The 17,049-nt window shown below is 43.1% G+C and overlaps 1 protein-coding gene and 1 long non-coding RNA gene across 13 annotated transcripts in view; one reads left to right on the top strand and one right to left on the bottom strand.

The window, feature by feature from the left end:
• LOC128326086 (uncharacterized) overlaps window positions 1-15,753 on the top strand; it is a 45,696-nt gene extending 29,943 nt beyond the window's left edge. Inside the window, exons 2-3 of the long non-coding RNA XR_008307842.1 lie at window positions 8,703-8,865; window positions 14,572-15,753. This is a non-coding gene — a long non-coding RNA (uncharacterized LOC128326086). The remainder of the gene's footprint in view (window positions 1-8,702; window positions 8,866-14,571) is intronic.
• The window catches only part of NAV3 (neuron navigator 3), an 840,967-nt gene that overhangs the window by 561,407 nt on the left and 262,511 nt on the right, over window positions 1-17,049 (bottom strand). The gene's annotated exons all lie outside the window — the stretch shown is intronic.

Genomic DNA, 17,049 nt, shown 5'->3' with positions numbered 1-17,049 from the left:
ATACGTAACAGCAGCCCTGCTGGATCAGGCACAAGGCCCATCTAGTCCAGCATCCTGTTTCACACATTGGCCCACCAGATGCCTCTGGGGAGCCCACAGGCAAGAGGCGAGGGCATGCCTGCCCTCCTACTGTTGCTCCCCTGCAACTAGTATTTAAAGCCATCCAGGTTGTTGACTGTCATCACATCTTGTGGCAGAAAATTCCACATGTTGAATTCACAACCTTATATCATCTTAATACTTTGAGAAGATTTAGTGCTTTCATAATTTATCATACCATTATCACATGAAAATGAAAGATAACATTCACATTATTTTACTATGTAAAATATTAATGGAACAATTGAGATATATTCTAGATTTTTGGAATATTCAGAAGCTACAGGTTCCTGCTTATATTATTGTATGCACGCTCCAACACTCTGAAGATACTCTGGGGCTATTTCACACGACCCCACATGCAGTCAGGTGGGTGGGGCAGAGGGCAAGGTTTAATCTACCTTCCACCAGATGACTGCTCCGAGTCCTTGGGGCACACAAGATATGTGCCCACATGACCAGCTCTTCTGGGAGGAGCACTCTGTGCTGCTACCTCCTTTAAAGGTTTAAAACCTTTTAGGGAGGGTGGTTGGTTTAGGGATAGCTGGCTGAACCGACCATCGCCAGTTCCATGCTCATCCCTAGCTGACATCCAGACTGAGTTACTCAATAGTATTAAAGGGGTTACTGTAAAGGACTATTGAATTTCAATAGGATTCTAGTGAGTAATTTAGTCAGGATGTCAGCCAGCAAATTACTGTACCTTAGGGAACTAAATTAAGTCAAAGTATGAAATGGTAATACTTCCATCTTGCCTTAAGTGCAATTCCTAATGAACCCTTTATCACATTCTTATGCAACCTATTTTTCAGGAGTCTGAAGGAGAATTTATAAGTTTATTTTAATCTAACACTTCACAGGCAAGATTAATTTTCTTGTAAAATTGCAATTGCAATAATGTCTCTGAAGACAACAAAAAACAATACTTAACAACTCTTCTCAAATAAGAAGCTGAAAATACTTTAGAAACTAATCAAGATGACTGCATGCTGGTGACAATACAAACATTCATTGTAACAATATAAATGGAATATATTCCATCAGCTATGACCTAGTTCCGCCCCCCCTGCCCGACAGAAGATTTTAAAAATTACATTTATATATTTGTATTTTTTTATTGTTCAGTTTTTCATAAGACATCCCAAGGTGGTTTACAAAAATTAAACTACAATAAAACTCCTTAAAAATCACTTTTAAAATCTTAAAAATAAATTGAACAATAAAAACCATAACACACCAAAAAACCAACCATAAAAAAGATAAACTGAAGCAGGATAGTCAAGAGACCCAGATTTCTACCAATGTTTGCCATTAAAACGACTTACAATAATAAAAGCTGGTGGAATAATAAAAGCAGTTGGAAGGCTACTCTGTGAAGAGCAGACACAGCTGAGAAGGTGAGCAAGCTTTTCTAAACATCTAGCCTTTTTCCCTTCAAACAAACTAACAGAAAGAGGGGAGATTTGCAGGGGCTGTTTCTCTTTAAGGGGTAGGTCTTAGTCTCAGTCTCAGTCTCTCTCTCTCTCTCTCTCTCTCTGTGTAGGGTTAGGGTTTGGATACCCCAGGGCTAGGAGCTGATAGGGTTCCAAATTCCAGTGTTTACTTAGTGCCTGCTTGAAGGGGGTGGAGTCAGCTAGGTCTGGGAGAGGCCCCACATTCCATTCCTTTGACTCACATCCTGTGTGTCAGTTGGAAGGCTACTCTACATAATAGGCAAAGGCCTGAGAACATAGCGAACAGAGCATAGCGGACAGGAATAGCAAACAGGACATAGGAGTTTTGCAGGAGTTTAGCAGGAAGTGTGCGGGGGAGTTTTGAACAAACCCCTGTGATCACAAGGAGCCTGGTGGAGAAGAGAACGTAAGTACATATCCCTTCCTCGTATCCCTCATATTCTTGGGAAAGGCTGTTTGGACAGTTAAATAGCTGACAATTACAGCTGAGACCTATCCTTCTAATAAACAGATAATAAACTACTTACAATAAACTATCTATAAATACTGTAAACAGCCAACAAGACAGTATGAAGACAGAAAGTCAGCAGGGGAAGGGGCACTTCCTAGTGTATTGCACAGAGTGCCACATGTATAACTATTTGCCCCATGGGCAGAAGTCATGGGTGTGTGCTTGGTGCAAGGAGCTCCTGTACCTCAGTGAATAAATCCGTTCCCTTGAAACCAAGGTGGCGGATCTGGAGAAGCTCAGAGAGACAGAGAGGCATGTGGACGAGACCTTCAGGGATGTGATAGAGGCATCCCACTCCAGGGCTGGTAGCTCCTCTGCTGTCAGGCAGAATGAAGGTCTTGGGCAAGGAGGACATCGGTCTGAGGAAGAGGGAAATGCTCCTTTAGAAGGGACCCCTTCCGTGCATGATGAGCTCATATCCTCTCGCACAGGGGATACTCCTCTGGGGGGTGGGGGCCTCCTTGTAGTGGGTGATTCAATCATTAGAGGTATAGAGAGATGGGTTTGTGACCCATGTGTTGACCGCACAGTGACTTGCCTGCTTGGTGCGAAGGTTACGGACATCACGCGGCATCCAGACAGGCTCCTAGGCAGTGCTGGGGAGGAGACAGCTGTCGTGGTGCACGTTGGCACCAATGATGTGGGGAAATGTAGTCGGGAGGTCCTGGAAGCCAAATTTAGGCTGATAGGTAGTGTATTGAGGTCGAGGACCCCCAAGGTACCATTCTCAGAAATGGTACCTGTTCCATGCACAGGTACAGTGAGACAGGCAGAGCTGAGGGGTTTCAATGTGTGGATGAGACGTTGGCGCCGGGAGGAGGGGTTTAGATTTGTTAGGCATTTTGGGGCAAGCAAGGCCTGTACAAAAGGGACGGGCTGCTCTTGAACAAAGATGGAACCAGACTGTTGGCGCTTAAAATCAAAAAGGTTGCAGAGCAGCTTTTAAAATGACACCTGGGGAACAGCCAATGGGAGCTGGGCAGTATCCCATTTGGCAAAAGCCATCCTTTAAAGTGCGAGGGTGCAAAGAATTCAGATAAAACAGAAGGGGACAGAGTAGAACTGCATAAAGAGCAGATGGGAGCCTGTGCCAGCAGGTCAAAGAGTCAAAAGAATAGCATACTTCAGGGGAGAGATTCTGTGTATAGGTGCTTATATGCCAATGCCAGAAGCCTCCGAGCCAAGATGGGTGAGCTGCAGTGCTTGGTTGCTAACGCAGAAATAGATATAGTGGGCATAACAGAAACATGGTGGAACAGTAAGAACCAGTGGGACACTGTTATCCCTGGGTATAAACTCTACAGAAAGGACAGGGAGGGGCGCCTTGGAGGTGGAGTAGCACTGTATGTTAAAGAAGGGATAGAATCTAACAAGCTAGAAAACCTAGGTGGACTGGAATCCTCCACAGAAACACTGTGGGTGACTATACAAGGCCGGAAAGGGAACGTGCTACTGGGGATGTGCTATTGCCCTCCGGATCAAAATGCCAACAGTGACTGGGAGTTGCAGGACGAAATCAGGGAGGCGTCAAGGAGAGGCAGGGCTGTAATTATGGGTGACTTCAATTACCCACATATAGACTGGGTAAATTCACAGTCAGGTCAGGACAAAGAGGTCAGATTTCTAGATACACTAAATGACTGTGCCCTAGAACAGTTGGTCATGGAACCAACCAGAAAGAAGGTGACCTTGGACCTAATTCTGAGTGACACCCAGGACCTTGTCCGTGACATCAGTGTCATCGACCCTTTAGGGAACAGTGACCACAGTGCCATCAAATTCAGCATACATGCAGGGAAAGAATCACCAAGGATGTCTAACACAGACATTTTGAATTTCAGAAGAGGAAACATCTCCAAAATGAGGAGTATGGTGAAAAGAAAGCTGAAAGGGAAAACCAGGAGAGTCACTTCGCTCCAGAGTGCATGGAGTTTACTCAAATCCACAATACTAGAAGCCCAGTTACTGTATACCCAAAAGGAGGAAAGATACCACTAAGTCCAGGAGGATGCCAGCATGGCTTATGGGTACAGTCAAAGAAGCCATAAAAGGGAAGAAGACTTCCTTCCGAAATTGGAAGGCCTGTCCAAATGAAGAGAACAGAAAGGAACACAAACTCTGGCAAAAGAAATGCAAGGTGACAATAAGGGAAGCAAAAAGAGAGTTTGAGGAACATTTAGCCAAAAGTATCAAAGGGAATAATAGAAACTTCTTTAAGTACATCAGAAGCAGGAAACCTGCCAGGGAGGCAGTTGGGCCATTAGACAATGAGGGAGTGAAAAGGATTATTAAGGAGGATATGGAGGTTGCAGAGAAGCTAAATGAGTTCTTTGCATCTGTCTTCACGGCAGAGGATACTGAGCATATACCTGTTCCTGAACCAGGCTTTTTAGGGATGGAAGCTAGAGAGCTGAGTCAGATAGACGTGACAAGAGATGATGTACTAAACTGTCTGGAAAAACTGAAAGCTAACAAATCACCAGGGCCGGATGGCATCCATCCAAGAGTCCTCAAAGAACTCAAACGTGAAATTGCCGACCTCCTTGCTAAAATTTTCAACTTATCCCTGAAATCAGGCTCTGTACCAGAGGACTGGAGAGTAGCAAATGTAACACTGATTTTCAAAAAGGGACCTAGGGGCGATCCGGGAAATTATAGGCCTGTTAGCCTAATGTCCGTTCCAGGCAAATTGATGGAAAGCATCCTCAAGGATAAAATTGTAAAGCACCTAGAAGAACAGGCCCTGCTGGGAGCGAGCCAGCATGGCTTCCGCAAAGGTAAATCTTGCCTCACCAACCTTTTGGACTTCTTTGAGAGTGTCAACGAGTGTGTGGATCAAGGTGATCCAGTCGACACAGTCTACCTGGACTTCCAAAAAGCTTTTGACAGAGTTCCTCATCAAAGACTCCTGTGGAAACTTAGTGGTCATGGGATAAGGGGACAAGTACATGTGTGGATTGCTAACTGGTTGAAAGACAGGAAACAGAGTGTAGGTGTAAATGGAGAGTTTTCACAATGGAGGAAAGTAAGAAGTGGGGTCCCCCAGGGATCTGTACTGGGACCGATGCTTTTAATTTATTCATCAATGATCTAGGAGGAGGGGTAAGTAGCGAGGTGGCCAAATTTGCAGATGATACCAAACTCTTCTGGGTAGTGAAATCCAAACTGGATTGTGAGGAGCTCCAAAAGGATCTCTCCAAACTGGGGGAGTAGGCAACAAAATGGCAAATGCAGTTCAATGTTAGCAAGTGTAAAGTGATGCACATTGGGGCAAAAAACCCCAACATCAAGTATATGCTGATGGGATCCGAGCTGTTGGTGACTGACCAGGAGAGGGATCTTGGGGTCGTGGTGGACAGCTCGTTGAAAGTGTTGATTCAATGTGCGGCAGCTGTGAAAAAGGCAAATTCAATGCTAGGGATCATTAGGAAGGGGATTGAAAATAAAATGGCTAATATTATAATGCCCTTATACAAAACTATGGTGCGACCACACTTGGAGTACTGCGTACAATTCTGGTCACCACATCTTAAAAAGGACATTGTAGAACTGGAAAAGGTGCAGAAGAGGGCAACCAAGATGATCAGGGGCCTAGAACACCTTTCTTATGAGACAAGACTACAACACCTGGGGCTTTTTAGTTTAGAAAAAAGATGACTGCGGGTAGACATGATAGAGGTCTATAAAATCATGCATGGTTTGGAGAAAGTGGAGAGAGAGAAATTCTTTTCCCTCTCATACAACACTAGAACCAGGGGTCACTCCATGAAATTGATTGTCAGAAGGTCTAGGACCAACAAACGGAAGTACTTTTTCACACAATGCGTGATCTACTTGTGGAACTCTCTGCCACAGGATGTGGTGACCGCCAACAACCTGGATGGCTTTAAGAGGGGTTTGGATAACTTCATGGAGGAGAGGTCCATCAATGGCTACTAGTCGGAGGGCTGTGGGCCACCTCTAGCCTCAAAGGCAGGATAGGATGGCTCTGAGAACCAGTTGCAGGGGAATAATGGCTGGAGAGAGGGCATGCCCTCAACTCCTGCCTGTGGCTTCCAGCAGCATCTGGTGGGCCACTGTGTGAAACAGGATACTGGACTAGATGGGACTTGGGCCTGATCCAGCAGGGCTGTTCTTATGTTCTTATGAAAGCTACTGAACAAAAGCAACACTTACTAAAACAAGGAGGTAAACTGTAAATAAAACTGATAAAAAATTATATCCTACAAAAATGGGCAAAAAAGGAAGATTTCTACTTAAAAGGTGGAAACACAGGCACTTGGCATGTTTGCTACAGAGATGGTCCTTAGTTGAGCGCCACCACAGAAAAATTCTTCTTACAGGGCTGATTCACCTGCAGGTGCCTAGGGGGAAAAATGGTGAGGGGTGCTGATGGCCCAGGTCACAGGTTGCCTTTAGGCAGGAGCAAGGCAGCATGCACAAGTGTGTACCCCTTACCCACTCGCTCTCCTCACAATGGTAGCCCGCTGCTCCTGCTGCTGGCCTACTGTAGCACATTGTAAGCACATTGCTGCATCACATGGCAACATCATTATAATGTGCTGCAGCAGGTCAGCAGCAGGAGCAGCAGCCTTTGGGCAGGTGAGTGACAGGGACCATCCTCAGCCAACACGGGCAGAGGCGTCTGCCCGTGCAAATGGGGCATGGGGTGCCCACTTCGCTGGGGTTAACACCAACCCTTGGGCTGACCCTGCCTCCATCCAAAAAGTCACCCATCTTACCTCTGAAAGTAACGGTGGGGTATCCATATAAAGGTCTTAGCAACAGATCTGAACACATGGGCAGATTCATACAAAATTAGGTGGTCCTTCAGATGCATACATTTCCAACACTTTAAAAAAAGTCTCAGACTTTAAAAAGGTGAAGCCCATCACTTTGAGCTAATTCAGATGAAACACAGGACTATGGTTAAGTCTGGTTCTTTCTGATATCCCTGAGGGCCAGGAGTATGCACTCTGTCTTCTCACATTTGCATGAGTGTCTGCTTCCAATTTAGATTACAATAAACCAAAATCAGTTGTGAGAACTGATCAATCATGGTTTATTCTAATCTACTTACTTTAAACTGCAATCTGTACCCAAGGGTTGAAGTGAGTTATAAATTGTAGTTCATGTCAAGTAATTGATTTAGAATATACAGAGACTGGTTTATTTAGACTTCTCAACAGCATTTGGTTTATTGTAACCTAAATTGGAAGTAGCATGGGAAGTGGGAACGTGTGTGCCTCGGCCTTGGGAATGTCATGCAGGACCACGCTTAGCCATGGTTCTGCTTTATGTCTGAACAGCCCTCTGAATTGCAGTTAAACAATACAAGTCACTCTGGGCGGTTCAGACGTACGGGATAACTGCAGCTAATTGGGGAAGACGTCAGAACTCCATTACGTACGAATGCATGAAACTGCAGTTACACATAAAAAGCTACCTCCAGTTTGCCTTGACAAACTCCAATCGTAAGCTTTGGTTAGACCTCAGGTTTGCCACCGACAGCTGAGGTTTTGCCACCAGATCGTTACAACTGACTGCTGACTTGCCATAACTGCGGTTTTGTGACTATTACAAACAGCAATCATTGAGGCTGAGGCGCTGCGGCTTTCACTGGACACTTCTCGGAGTTTCAGCCCTGCCTCCCAAATCCATCCCTCTCTTTCCTGCTCTGCCTGGCAACAGTGCCGTGGAATTTAAAGAGACACTAATTCTTGCTGCAAGGTGCTGGAAGGTGTTTTGTTTACCTGTAAAGTAAAACCATTCTTTCTATATCTGTTATGTTTCTTTCAATTATTAGTGTGGCGCTCCCCTTTTCTCACCTGGGCAGTGGCAGGGAGAGAACTGGGGGTGGGGAGTGTGACCACCTGGGCTCTCGCCCTGCCTTGGACTACTCTGTTGCTTGCTTGCTCTCTCTCTTGCTGCTGCTGCTACCACTTGGTGGATGAGAGGAGGCACCATGTGTGCTTCCTGCACTTTGTGCAGTGTTGGGGCTGTCACCCCGCTTCTCCCCACAGCCAGAATGAGCTCCAACGGAAAGGCTGAGTGAGCATGCATGAAGGCACAGAGGCATCGAGAAAAGTAGTAAGAGAAAATGAGGAAAAGAGGAGAGAAAGTAGTTTAGTGCTTTGCAGTAAGATTAAAAAGAGAGAACACAAAGGGCGTGGGAGAAAGGACTGCATTGAATGGATCTGACAGCGTGTGCTCTGCTGTTGTCTTCTTAAAAAACAAAACAAAATAGTCAGAACATCATGAGGAAAAGAGAAGAGAGGAAAAGTGAACTGCTTTGCAGAGAATCAGGGGGGGACCTTGCATGTCATGTTCACCACCACCCACTTCCCTTTCTTCCTCTCTGCACTTCTTGGAAAACCTGGAGCCTTGGACTTAAGTGTGGTTTGCCCCAAGCCCCGCACTCCCCTAGGGTCAGCCCTGCTGGAGGATGTGCCCCTCTGCTGCCAAGTATTAGTCCGGTGATCCACTGCTTTGCAGAAAGTTAATTAGGATAACATAGCTAGGAGCACAGTTTGGAAACCTGTCATCCACCAGAGGAAGCTAGATCAGCACAAAGGACACACCCCCTTTGAGAGTGTGGCCAATCGCAGTAACCTTACTGATGTGTGCTTTGTCCACAGCTGGCGGGAGAGCTTGCTGGATGTCCTGGAATAGGAGTTCTGAGGGTCACAGTTTGGTGAACATCTGCAGCACGATTTGGATTTACAAACTGTAACCTCAGCCATGCTCAACTCCAGTTAGCCCGTACATCTGAACGGGGCCTATCATAGTTTGTACAACCAGGTTTGTTAACTAACCATGTTTTTATAAACCACTGTTTCCTGTATTTGAATCAAACTGTAGCTTGTTAGAAACCACAAACAAAAGCTTCAAACTTCCTTTCAGTACACTTGGAGGCGGGCCTCACGATCAAAGAGACCTGCCTGGGGAGGGGGAGGGCTTAGCCCGCTCTCCTCACAGACAACCAGTCAGTCTGCTCTGGGTGGCCGCAGTGGCCACCCACACGACTGCTGGCTCCGTCATGGAGCCGGCTGGGGCTGGGGAGTTCGGGGGCCATGCGGCCTCTGGAAGCTCCAGTATGCCCTGCGCAAGCATGCAGGGCATACTGGAGGGACCCCCGAGCCGGGAGGTTGCTTTTAAGCTTCCCGGCCAGGGGTCTATTCATAAGAAGCCACGCTGCAGTAACTCACAAGCAAAAAAACCAGGTTTGTGGAGCGCTCGCAGGCTTGCAGCCGAGCCCAGTGGTTCACACGGTTGTAGAAAATCGGACTAGCGGAGGCTAGCCTGATTTTCTACAATCGTGTGAATAGCCTCATAGAGAAGTAAGCATGTCAGCCCAAGGCTTGCTGCAATGCATTCTCTTGATGAATTATAGTTTGTTGTCACATGGATGTGAGTCTGAGGCTTTGGCAACTTTGGATATTCCTTTCTCGCCACAGAATGAGATCAAGAACAAATCAGACTCACAATCTATCTTGCATTGCTATCCTGCTCTCCCTCATGCATACAATGTATAAATGAATGACTACATTTGTATGTTATTTTCAACATATACTTTTTCATTTTCTCTGTTTTTCACATGCAGCCACACACTATGAAAAAAATGTCATTTGTTATATAGCTCTTATAAGTCAGAAGATCTTTAAAGCACTTGTAGCCATGACAACAACAAACTCCAAGCATAGAGCTTCAGAAGGCTCAACAACCTTTATTTTCTCACCACTTTACACTGCTTGAATTACTGCGGCTTCAACTCATTTAAAGCACTCAACTATTAAAGACATTGTTCTAACTTGGGCATCTGCATGAAAAGGTGATAAGTTAGGCCACCTCTACCTAAGCATCATTAAGCTCAAACACAGGTACAGAAATGATGTCAGGGGAAATAACATTGTTAGATCTATTCATGTGCACTTTGTGTAAACATGAACATAACCAAAGTAAAAATGGAAATCAGAAACAATCTCACTGATCACATATTAATCTCTAAATTGTTTAGAGCTAAGCAGCACATCTAACATTTTCAGACATTTCTTTACTTGGTCCTAAGTATTTTTACCATTTCAGCACCCTGGTTAGCTCTAGGTTAGCAGCTTCAGGATCACCTGTTATCAGAGACTCATTTATTTTACCTTTGAAAGAGGAAGGTCTAGTTAATGATCTTATATGGTGTAAAATCATTCCTAGGCTTTCCCATTCTGTGTTCCCTGGACTAATTTCTCATGCACATTCCAGACCCAGCCAATTAGGTGGATTCTCTTGAAACTACTGGCTGTGGGGAACTGCATTTTTAATTAACATGTAAGAGTTTGTGGAAAGCGGGTTCAGAAAGCCAATTTTAGGCTCTGCAAGGAGTCCTAGAGTGGCAATTGATAATTTTAGCCAAATGTTCCTAGCTCTTAAGGAATATATGTTAAACTTTAAGAGACAAAAATTTTGATTAGTTAAGGAGACAGCATATGTACCTGTCCAAACAGAAAGGCACTGTACAGATGTACAAAGGCAGGATAGAGGCTTATAAAATTATGTATGGTGTGGAGAGAGAAATAAATTTTTCTCCCTCTCTCACAGCACTAGAACCACGGAGCATCCCATGAAATTGATTGCCAAAAAATTTAGAACTGACAAAAGGAAGTACTTCGTCACACAGTGCATAATCTACGGAATTCTCTACCATAAGATGTGGTGATGGCCATAAATTGGGATGGCTTTAAAAGGGTACCAGACAAATTCATGGGAGATGGGTGGAAGCATTTGCATTTGTTTCTCAGCACTTCATTTAATTAAGAATTCAGGATTAACAAGATAATTGTGTAGGATTCCCTTTGCACAATGAGACTATAAAACCTCTCTTGCTATTAAATTATGTTCTAATCATATAGTTTCCCTTATGCATTTAGTATAAATCTACAAGTTGCATACATAAACTGGTAATATTTTATATATGTGTATATAGGATTATTATGGATATTATGGGGAAAATGTTAACTTATGCCACAGTTAAGGTGGAAAGCTTCACATTTTATACCTTGTGTTCTTCTCCAGTTCTTCACTTGGGGGAAAAATTTCTAGATTTGTCCATACTATGACTTGTAATGGATAATAACTTGGTATGTATGATATAAAAGTACTCTTGGTGGCTATAATGCTACCTCCAGGTTCAGAGGCAGGATGCCTTGGAATACCAATTTCAGGGAAGCAACACCAAGAGAGGGGACATTCCTTCATCTCCTGCTTGGGGGCTTCCTAGATGCATCTGGTGGGCCAGTGTGGGAAGCAGGATAGTGGACAGATAGGTTTTGAGTCTGATCTATAAAAAATGTTCTTATACACAAATACCTATTATTAAATGATGGCAAAACATAGGAGATAACATACCTATGGTGGTTTGGGAAAATGGAGGAAAGATAACTTTTCCCTGAATACAATCATTAGGTAAAACTGTTTCAAAGTTATGCTATGGAGCCCCTGGTGGCGCAGTGGTAAAACTGCCGCCCTGTAACCAGAAGGTTACAAGTTCGATCCTGACCAGGGGCTCAAGGTTGACTCAGCCTTCCATCCTTCCGAGGTCGGTAAAATGAGTACCCAGAATGTTGGGGGGCAATATGCTAAATCATTGTAAACCGCTTAGAGAGCTCCGGCTATAGAGCCGTATATAAATGTAAGTGCTATTGCTATTGCTAAGTGCTATGTTGGTGTGCAACAAGTTATATAAAAGATATTAAATCACAATCTTAACATAAATTGCTCAAAGTACCACCAGACCAAGGCTGACTATATATCTATAGTGCAACTGTCCCCTCTTTTAAACGTTTTGGAGAAAAGTCAAAACAGTTCTGGAAAAGATTTTGGGATATTATGTCCCAGGAGGGTCACTTTTCTTCCTTTTGACATAGACACATGACACAATTCAAACTGATGCCAGGGAACTGATGGCATAGATAATCATATGTGAAATATTGGATACTTTCAAACATCAAAAGGTTTCTGAGGACACAAATAATCAAAACATGCAACTGTTCAATCTGCTCTATGCCCAGAATACTATACTTAGGGATAACTCAAATCTTGAGGCTGAGCACCTTGTGCAAGCAAATTTCAAATGTACTCTTGCCACATAAGTATGTATCTTAAGCCATACTGTCAGCATCCATAAAAAATTTTTATCAGCCAAGGCATTATTTGATTGAAAACTGAAAAACCAAATGATACTCATATGCAATGCAGGCTCACCTATAATACTGGAACAAAGAAAATCGTGAGATGCAACCAACCCCATGCCATATATTCCAGTACCTCAGGAATTTTCTGAGAAAAGGAGATGGGAAGTATGGATTCTGATGAAGTCATATTGAAAGTCTGTCTATGATTTAGGGACATGGGCAATTTTATTAGGATAACGGAACACTGCACATTCTTTGTTCTATTGGTGGAAAATTGGTCAGCTTCTGTATGTCACTTGGAAAACACCTTTTTAATTATACAAATAGTTCTAGACCATGTTTAAATTAAGTATGTGAATCATCCATCTATATTGTGGGATTTACCTTTGTCTCAATATGTTGCCACTATAAGTTATAATTATAGTACTGATAGTCTTTGGCTGCTACCTACTGGACACAGCACTCCTGCTTGTGTTGGGTAGTAATTGTGAGGCAAAGTCTATTTTGGAGCCTGGATGATGGCCCCTACATAGCTGTAGCTCATCAGGGCAATCAGAACCGTGGCTGAAGCTGGCAGCAGGATCTCAGCAGGCAATGGTTCTCTGCTGCTCAAGGGTGAAGGGAAGAGCAATTCCAACTCAACAAACCCCCCTGCTCAGGAAAGGGAGATTCTGATGGTAGACCCAGCCTTCCCGCAAGCCCTCCAATCCTCCTCCTCACTGCCTCTATCAAGACAGTATAGAACTTCCTGTTCTGGATAAGGTTACACTCCCCCAGAAAGAACAGGTTTGTAGCTTGGGAGTGCTCTTAGACCCTAGTCTCTCCCTGGTGCCTCAGGTTGAGGCTGTGGCCAGGAATGCTTTTTACCAGCTGTGACTGATTCAACAACTCCGCCCATTTCTTGAAGAGAATGACCTGAGAACAGTGGTACACTAGCTGGTAACCTCCATGCTGGACTAGTGCAATGCACTCTATGTAGGGCTGCCTTTGTATGTAGTTCAGAAATTTCAGTTAGTTCAAAATGCAGCAGCCAGATTGGTCTCTGAGGTATCCTGGAGAGACTACATTATATCTGTTCTCAGACAGTTGTACTGGCTGCCGATCTGTTTCCAGGCAAAGTACAAAGTGTTTGTTATTACCTTTAAAGCCCTGAACGGCTTAGGTTTAGGTTATCTGAGTGAATGCCTTTCTCTACAAGACCACCACCAGTCATTCAGATCATTAGGAGGGTCCATCTTCAGATGCTTCCAGTTCATTTGGTGGTGACCTGGGATAGGGCCTTCTCTGCCATCACCCCTAGATTGTGGAACATGCCCCCGTGCATATAAGAGGATTGTCTTCATTGGAGGCCTTCAGGAGAGCCTTAAAGACCCATCTTTTTAGCCTAGCTTTTAATGATATTTAATTTAATGTTATCTAGTTTTAATTGTAATTTAAATCTGTTTTAATTGGTTTTTTATTTTAATTGTTAATTGATTTTAATAGTTGTTGTTTTGTAAACCACCCTGAGCCACCTTTGGAAGGGTGGTATATAAAACAAATACATAAAATAAATTTACTAGAGAATTAAGAATAAGTTAATTGCAGGGTTATCGTATGCAGCACAAATCACTAACAGTGATCAACTCAGAGGCTAGAAATAGCCAATGAAGGTACAACAGGCTGCCAATCCTACCTAGAAGCACATAATAGCTCAGTGATTGCTTGTAATTTTTGTTCCAAAATCTTTGTCCCTAGTTCACCAGCACAATCTCCCAGAACTGATACCTGTGAAATTAAGAGTAAATGCCACCTCATAAGAGGGAATATGAATATGCTCTCACTATAATCTAAATGTTGCCACCTTAAGTGGTGTAACAGGGAAATGCTTGACTAACCAGTAGAAGGTTGCCAGTTTGAATCCCTGCTGGGATGTTTCCCAGACTATGGGAAACACCTATATCGGGCAGCAGCGATATAGGAAGATGCTGAAAGGCATCATCTCATACTGCGCGGGAGGAGGCAATGGTAAACCACTCCTATATTCTACCCCCCAAACCCACAGGGCTCTGTGGGCACCAGGAGTCGAAATTGACTCGACAGCACACTTTACCTTTTACCTTTATAAGCTAAACACTTTGGCTGACATACTGCATAACAGCATGTCAGCCTAGTAATGTTGCATTTGTATCCATTGTACAAACTGCATTACACTGAAAACAATGGGCTTACTGGTGTGTATTTTTGCACAAGAGTGCAATTTGCACATACACAACACTACTAGGCTGATGTACTGATGTGCTGATGAGTGTCTGTCTTTGCATACATACCTCTCTTTATCTTTCAGTTTATTTGGACAGGAAACTCAGCACTGAATAGAAGGCAATTTCACATGACCACAAGTGATCTTGTGAAAACGTGAAAAGTGACAGCATGTGACAGGAACATGGCAAGTGACAGGAAAGAAAATGGTGGTTATGAACACGACTATACATATCCAAATTCAAGTGGCAATATGCTTCCAAAGTCTTTTTTAGGTTTACAGTGCTAGGAAGACGTCGTTTGACCGAAGTTATGCAAAAGTCTAAAAAAACTCAGGGGTTCTTTAAAAATGAGAGAAAGAAAGAAACCCACACCATTTGTATTTTGGTTTATGAGACTTCACACATTAATGTCATCTTGTCAAGTTTCTCTCCAGGATTTGGAGGGCTGTAAGATAGTTTTAAACACTGACAGCTGAGTTCTTCATAATTTCAGATAGTAGGGCTTTGAGAAAAATGTTTCAGAGGATTAGAGTTGTGATGAAGTCATTAAAGGTGGCAACCTTGGGTGTGACAAGATCTCCATGATGCCACATCAGCCCAATGACAGAGAGTTTAGGTAGTGTTGGTGAATGAATAATTGTATCCAACCAATGAAGTAACCAGAACAAAATTCTCCACTCCAAACACCCTTTATCTTGTGTATGCCAATAACTATGAAGGGCCATTCATTTCAGCAACTCAAAGCAACAGCCAAAAAGCTGACCTGCTGAAACACAGAGCGTTGCCATTCTGTTACAACTCCTATTTAGCATGCCTTAATGAGTTTAATTCTGTATCAGCCATGTGAAAGCAGCAAGAGCTTAAAGGATAACATCAGCCTGCAATGAAAGAAGCCAGCTGCTGGCAAAAGGCATAATTTATGTTATATTATGTTATTTTAAGATTTATATATTGCCATTCTGCAAGGAGAGCACCCAAGGTGCTGAACAGCAATAAAATAATACTGAAGACATTAAAAAGGAAATATTTTGAATTTAACTTTTTAAATACTTTGGTTTCACTACAAGTTGGCAACTTATATGACGTCCGGGGAACATCCAATATAGGAATGAAGATTCATTTAAAAAACACACACACCTTCTCATCATATTTACTTTATTCCTCAAATCTTTATAAAGAGACTCTGGATTGCTCACATTGGATATTACTCCTTGTTTTAAGTTTATTTCCAAATAAAATGTGTATGAAACAACCCATTACTTGAAGTCTCAGGTGACTGGGTCTTTCTTTACAGTGGGCGGGACACCCCAGAGATAATTGTACTTGGAATGATTCTGTATTGGTTGTCACTTTTAGACAAGTCTCTTTTTTTCAGTGTCTGTTGGTTTTGGTGCCAAATGGTTCCAGGAGTCCCATTTGTGCAAAGGGGTAAACTACTTAAGGGAGGCACCTTGCCAGAGCTGAGCTAGGAGAAAGCTGAGGTGGGAGGGGCTTGTTGAAAACTCCTGAAAGCTGGAGTGAGCTCATTCTACACTCCCCCCCCCCTTGCAGGTAACACCACATAAGGGAGGCGCCTTGCCAGAACTGAGCTGGGAAGGGCTGGTGTGTTACTTGGGCTTGTTGACACCTGGTTTTAATGTTTAATTGATTTTAAGGTTTTAAATGTAACTTCTACAAAATTTTATTGTATTTTAACTTTTGTAAATGGCCTTGAGATACATGACAAAAGACAGTATAAAAATGGAACAACATAAATAAAATTTAAAAAGGATAATGAAGCTGACAAAGGGAAATTTCAACCAGTCAGATATGTTCTCTGCTTCTGCCAGCTTACTGACACAAGTAAGGGATTCAGTGGCAGGAAGCCTCTTCATCCGAAGCAGCAGGGCCAAAAGACAGGAGTAGTAGGAAGGAAGGGGACCCCCTAAGCCCTCCAGTAAATGCTCCAAAGATAAGGACTTTCTTACAAAACATTCTGAAAATCAAATGCCCAAACTTTCATTCTGGTGCAGCTCATTTTTGTGAGTGTAGGCAGTTGTCCAACAGCTAACTGTGCTAAATTAAAGTGAAGCACACATGCTCTGTGGACAGTACAATACAACTTGTTAGCAAATTAAGACAACATTGCAAAATCTGAGCTGCTTGATAAATTGTCCTACTGTCTGAATAAGCATAATGTAATATCACTCTGATTGTCTTGTTCTTAATTTTCCCCAAGAGAAGGAACAAGGAGAGTTCAAACTAGCAGTACGGGTTAGATTTCAGAAACTGATCGGTATTGGTATTGGACTCTAGCAACTGGCAGAGACACAATATTCACTTTCACCTTCCGTCAGAACTGTATGGTTGCTATTGTTACTTCAGCCCTCTGTCATTTGTTGTGCCCTTTAATCTCCTCTCCCCTCCTGACTTGCCCTATTACCAATCAAAGCATAGGAAACACTTGAGACCCATGCCTGCTTACTCAAAACACCACTCATCCACAGAATTGCAACATTACTCACAGAACTGTAGCTGTATATCAGAAGAGCAAAAACATGAGATCTTTTAAGTTACCCCTT

Source organism: Hemicordylus capensis, chromosome 5, assembly GCF_027244095.1.
Source record: "Hemicordylus capensis ecotype Gifberg chromosome 5, rHemCap1.1.pri, whole genome shotgun sequence".
NCBI lineage: Eukaryota > Metazoa > Chordata > Lepidosauria > Squamata > Cordylidae > Hemicordylus > Hemicordylus capensis.
Note: the sequence above shows the minus strand (reverse complement) of the source record. Positions and strands in the feature narration are given on the sequence as shown.